Raw genomic sequence first — 6928 nt, forward strand, 5'->3', positions numbered from 1 at the left:
ATATCTATGCCGGGCCATGGCAGCAGAGAACACGGCATATGATGAATCGGGTCTGCGGACCAATACAACCGCAATTCATTTCTTTTAGTAATGCCCATGTTGAGGGTTAGGCCCAAAAAAAAGTAAATTTGAAAACCGTAATGAGTTTCCATGCGAATGGTCTGGCAAGGTTTGAATTTGGGTTGGCGGCAATAAATTGTTGTGCATATAAACTGCTTTGATCCACAATCACCGCATACAGATATTCCGTGAAAAACAGCTCCAAAAATCAAGGAGGTATGTGAAAGATCAGTATGTACTAGACCGCTGGTACTCGACAGTTCACCAAAAGGTAGCGCGGCACTAGTACTGGCACTCTGCTGCATGTGAGAGTCATCAAAATGTACCGACAAGTGCTAACAGAGATCAGGCCTGATTCTGCGAACACTGCGGTTTTGTGTGCAATGTATCAAGTAACCGTGACCTACTGACACTGCACTTGCTGGGGGAGAAGGGGGGGTAAGCGTAGGGGCTAAACGCAGGTGTTGGCAGGTGTCGGGGCTGATCCCGCTAGCGCTGCGTTTTTGGGGACGCTTTACTAATGTGAACGCTGGTATAGTGCTGACCTGATCAAAGATATTGACCCGTTCAGACACTATACTAGCAATGGAGGTTTATTGTACATGAGCGTGCTCCTGGCAATCAAGGGTTTAAATGTGATGACTGGTGTACTGACGGGCAATCTGACGCTATCTGGGAGGGGTGTGAAAACCACGGGAGCGCAAATCACGTATATATATATATATATACAGTCATGGCCGAAATTGTTGGCACCCTTGATATTTCTCCAGGAAATCATGTATTTCTCACGAAACGTATTGCATTAACACATGTTTTGCTATACACATGTTTATTCCCTTTGTGTGTATTGGGACAAAACAAAAAAAGGGAGGAAAGAAAGCAAATTCGACATAATGTCACACAAACCTCCAAAAATGGGCTGGACAAAAGTATTGGCACCCTTTCACAACTGCGGATAAATAAGAATGTTACAAGCATGTGATGCTCCTGTAAACTCACCTGGGGCAAGTAACAGGTGTGGGCAATATAGAAATCACACCTGAAAGCAGATAAAAAGGAGAGACGTTCACTTAACCTTTGCATTGTGTGTCTGTCTGTGCCACACTAAGCATGGACAACAGAAAGAGGAGACGAGAACTGTCTGAGGACCTGAGAACCAAAATTGTGGCAAAATATCAACAATCTCAAGGTTACAAGTCCATCTCCAGAGAACTAGATTTGCCTTTGTCCACAGTGCGCAACATTATCAAGAAGTTTGCAACCCATGGCACTGTAGCTAATCTCCCTGGTCGTGGACGGATGAGGAAAATTGATGAAAGATTGCAACGCAGAATAGTCCGGATGGTGGATAAGCAGCCCCAAACATGTTCCAAAGACATTCAAGCTGTCCTGCAGGCTCAGGGAGCATCAGTGTCAGCGCGAACTATCCGTCGACATTTAAATGAAATGAAACGCTATGGCAGGAGACCCAGGAGGACCCCACTGCTGACACAGAGACATAAAAAAGCAAGACTACAGTTTGCCAAAATGTACTTGAGTAAGCCAAAAGCCTTCTGGGAAAACGTCTTGTGGACAGATGAGACCAAGATAGAGCTTTTCGGTAAAGCACATCATTCTACTGTTTACCGAAAACGGAATGAGGCCTACAAAGAACAAAACACAGTACCTACGGTAAAATATGGTGGAGGTTCAATGATGTTTTGGGGTTGTTTTGCTGCCTCTGGCACTGGGTGCCTTGACTGTGTGCAAGGCATCATGAAATCTGAGGATTACCAAAGGATTTTGGGTCGCACTGTAGGGCCCAGTGTCAGAAAGCTGGGTTTGCGTCCAAGATCCTGGGTCTTCCAGCAGGACAATGACCCCAAACATACGTCAAAAAGCACTCAGAAATGGATGGCAAAGAAGCGCTGGAGAGTTCTGAAGTGGCCAGCAATGAGCCCAGATCTAAATCCCATTGAACACCTGTGGAGAGATCTTAAAATTGCTGTTGGGAAAAGGTGTCCTTCCAATAAGAGAGACCTGGAGCTGTTTGCAAAGGAAGAGTGGTCCAAAATTCCGGGTGAGAGGTGTCAGAAGCTTATTGATGGTTATAGGAAGCGACTGATTTCAGTTATGTTTTCCAAAGGGTGTGCAACCAAATATTAAGTTAAGGGTGCCAATACTTTTGTCCAGCCCATTTTTGGGGTTTTGTGTGACATTATGTCATATTTGCTTTTCTGCCTCTGTTTTATATTTGTTCCAATACATACAAAGGGAATAAACATGTGTATAGCAAAACATGTGTTAATGCAATACCTTTTTTGTGTGAAATACTTGATTTTCAGGAAAAATATCAAGGGTGCCAACAATTTCGGCCATGACTGTATATATATATGTGTGTGTGTGTGTGTGATTTTGCGTACCCATGCCGCCCTGTGGCAGTATTTCTGCTGTAGGGTGGTCAGGAAGCGGTTACAGAGGAGGTTTGTGTTACGGCGCTACGTTACTTTAACTGACAATTGCGCGGTCATGCAACACTGCACCCAAATTAAATTTACATCCTTTTTTTCCCACAAATTGAGCTTTCTTTCGGTGGTATTTGATCGCCTGTGCGTTTTTAATTTTTTGCGCTATAAAAAAAAAGGCTGGCAATTGTGAGGAAAAAAAACAATATTTTGGACTTTTTGCTATAAAACATGTCCAGTAAAAAAAATTAAAAAATCAAATTTAGTCACAAATTTCATCCAAAATGCATTCTGCGACATGTCTCTGCTAAAAAAAATCCCAATACGTGTAAATTACCGTATTTTTCGCTCCATAAGACGCACCGAGGTTTTAGAGGCGAAAAACAAGAAAAAAAAATATTCTGAACCAATGGACTGCAGAAACAGTACAGGGGATGACCAGAGACTGCGGACACAGTGCAGGAGATGACCAGAGACTGCGGACACAGTGCAGGAGATGACCAGAGACTGCGGACACAGTGCAGGAGATGACCAGAGACTGCGGACACAGTGCAGGGGATGACCAGAGACTGCGGACACAGTGCAGGGGATGACCAGAGACTGCGGACACAGTGCAGGAGATGACCAGAGACTGCGGACACAGTGCAGCAGATGACCAGAGACTGCGGACACAGTGCAGGAGATGACCAGAGACTGCGGACACAGTGCAGCAGATGACCAGAGACTGCGGACACAGTGCAGGAGATGACCAGAGACTGCGGACACAGTGCAGGGGATGACCAGAAACTGCGGACACAGTGCAGGGGATGACCAGAGACTGCGGACACAGTGCAGGGGATGACCAGAGACTGCGGACACAGTGCAGGGGATGACCAGACACTGCGCACAAAGTGCAGGGGATGACCAGAGACTGCGGACACAGTGCAGGGGATGACCAGAGACTGCGGACACAGTGCAGGGGATGACCAGGGACTGCGGACACAGTGCAGGGGATGACCAGAGACTGCGGACACAGTGCAGGGGATGACCACAGACTGCGGACACAGTGCAGGAGATGACCAGAGACTGCGGACACAGTGCAGGGGATGACCAGAGACTGCGGACACAGTGCAGGGGATGACCAGAGACTGCGGGCACAGTGCAGGGGATGACCAGAGACTGCGGACACAGTGCAGGGGATGACCAGAGACTGCGGACACAGTGCAGGGGATGACCAGAGACTGCGGACACAGTGCAGGGGATGACCAGAGACTGCAGACAGAAGCGCTGTGCTTTGTGAATTGCCCGGCGCCTTCTGGGACCTGTCATGTGTCCCAGAAGACACCGTATCATTCACAAAGCGCAGCACATGCGCAGTGGGCACCCGGCTGTCACAGAAGCCAGCGCGGGAAGACTGTACAGCGCTGGAGCGAGGAACAGGTAAGGCCCTGCAGGAGAGAACAGCTGAGCGGCCGGCCCGGTATTCTGACATGGTGGCGGCAGAAATACCAGACCGGCCGCTTTATATTCGCTCCATAAGACGCACTGACATTTTCCCCCCTTTTTTTGGGGAAAAAAAGTGAGTCTTATGGAGCAAAAAATACGGTAATTGGTTTACATGAATGTTATAGCGTTTACAAATGGCGGGAAAGATACTGGGTTTTTTTATACTAATAATGGCGGCGATCAGCGACTTATGGCAGGACTGCGGGACTGCGGCGGACATTTTGACACTGGGGGGGAACTGCCTTGGGGTCACTGACATCCCCAGTGACACCAATACAGTGATCAGTGAAAAAAACCCCACTGACACTGTACTCATGGCCCTGGGGAGGAAGGGGTTAACATTTTTAGGGTTTACTGTGTGAAGGGAGTGTTTTACTAGGGGGCGGGGGTGTGGACAGGGACAGGCTGATCCAGAGAGAGAAACTCTTCTCTCCCTCTTCAGCTTGTCATGAGCTGTCAGCGATCACCGCGAATCGCGGGGAAACGGCTGGTAATGACCGGCCGTGACCCGGCGGCGGAGACCCGCTGCTGACACCCGCGAGACAGGTAGGGCCCCTTACCTGTTTTGCAAAACTACATTTTAAAACGTACATATGCAGTGGCTGGGGCTGAAGAGGTTAACCACTTCCCTCCTGGCCAACAGCCGAATGGCGGCCAGGAAAACGCTCTAGATCGCAGTGGCGCGATCTGTCACCGACAGTGTACCTCGGACACGGCCTATGACAGATCTGAGTACCGGCCCCGTTGCCGGTGCCATGTGACCTGCTGTGACCAATCACAGCAGGTCACATAACAGTTGTATACAATGGATGGCTTCATTCATGCCATTAATTGTATACTAGTGTCTAGCTGAGAATGGTCCCAGAGATCACCTGCACATGTCATGTGATTAGCTGTGGCCAAATCACAGCTAAGCACAAAAAAAAAAAAAAAAAAAAACCCTGAATGAATCGATGTCATTCAGGTAAATACTTGCTTATAGCAAAGTAATTATTTGCTATAAGCAAATTGGGTAAAAAAAAAAAATACTGATCACTTCCCCAAAGTAGTACAATGTTACCATGGTAACATTGTAATATTTTGGACATAATGAAATATGAAAAAAAATCATAAAAAAAGAAAAAAAATTTAATAAAAAATTAAAAATAATAAAAAAAATTTTAAAAAAATTTAAGAAAAAAAAAAATATTTTTTTTTTCATACTGTCACCAGTCAGTGTCCCTGATCAACGCCATGCCAGTAATATGATGATGCTGTACTGCACTGGTGACAGTATGTAAAAAAAAAATTGTGAAAATTATTTTTTGCATTTTTTCATTTTCTGAAAAATTATGACAAAAACAATACAACTTCAAAAAACTCGCCATGCCTCTTATGAAGTACGTCAGACTGTCTACTCTACAAAAAGGGGTCATTTGGGGATATCTGTACTGTTCTGACATTCTGGGACCTCAAGATATTAGATTGGCTGTCAGTACTTCAGGATTGATTAATATTCAGATCTATCCCATAGTTTGTGAACTCTATAACTTTCCTACAAACTAAAAAATACATTCTAATTAGGGTTATTTTCACCAAAGACTTGTAGCAGAATACATGTTGGCCTAAATTTATGAAGAACAATAATTTATTTGCAAACTTTTATAACAGAAACAAAGAAAAACTTGTTATTTAAAAAAAAAAATTCGGTCTTTTTTTTGTTAATTTAGCAAAAAATAAAAACCCCAGTGGTGATTAACCGCTTGTCGCCCTGCCACTGTATATATACGTGTGCAGGGCGGCACTCAGACGCAAAACCACGTTTTAAAACTGGTTCCGCGCTCCCGACGTTTTCGCTGGCAGGGGGCGCTCGCGCGCTCCCGCCAACCCGCGGGTGACACCATTCGAGTGATGTCTGGCTGAAATCACATGATCGGTCCCTGTCCTATCCTGTCCTGTGTTGAAGTTTACACAGGACAGGATATGATGTCATTCTTGTCTGCCTGGACACATTCCGTTCCAGACAGAGAAGAAGAAACAGTAAAAGTGAGTAAAACACTACACATTTACAGTTAGAACACACCTAGGTCACATTTAACCCTCTGATCGCCCCCCCCCCAGTTAACCCCTTCACTGCCCTGTCACCAGTCACTGATCAGTGAATCGATTTTTACTGATCACTGTATCAGTGTCGCTGGCGACTTCCGATAGTGTTAGCGCCCCTCCCAGATAGCACCAGTTTGCCCGCCAGTACACCAGTAATCCCGTTAAACCCCTAAATTACCCCCCCCCCCGTTAACCCCTTCACTGCACTGTCACCAGTGTCACTGATCAGTGAACCGATTTTTACTGATCACTGTATCAGTGTCGCTGGCGACTTCCGATAGGGTTAGCGCCCCTCCCAGATAGCGCCAGCTTGCCCGCCAGTACACCAGTAATCCTTTTTAACCCTTTGATCGCCCCCCCCCAGTTAACCCCTTCACTGCCCTGTCACCAGTCACTGATCAGTGAATCGATTTTTACTGATCACTGTATCAGTGTCGCTGGCGACTTCCGATAGTGTTAGCGCCCCTCCCAGATAGCGCCAGGTTGCCCGCCAGTACACCAGTAATCCCGTTTAACCTCTTGATCGCCCCCCCCCCGAGTTAACCCCTTCACTGCCCTATCACCAGTGTCATTGATCAGTGAACAGATTTTTACTGATCACTGTATCAGTGTCGCTGGCGACTTCCAATAGTGTTAGCACCCCTCCCAGATAGCGCCAGTTTGCCCGCCAGTACACCAGTAATCCCATGTAACCCCTTGATCGCCCCCCCCCGAGTTAACCCCTTCACTGCCCTGTCACCAATGTCATTGATTACAGTGAACAGATTTTTACAGATCACTGTATTAGTGTCACTGGTGACTTCCGATAGTGTTAGCGCCTCTCCCATATAGCGCCAGCTTTCCCGCTAATGCAC

The sequence above is a fragment of the Staurois parvus genome, unplaced genomic scaffold (genome assembly GCF_062004578.1).
Source record: "Staurois parvus isolate SC_StPar_1 unplaced genomic scaffold, SC_StPar_1.0 ptg000087l, whole genome shotgun sequence".
NCBI classification, from domain to species: Eukaryota; Metazoa; Chordata; class Amphibia; order Anura; family Ranidae; genus Staurois; species Staurois parvus.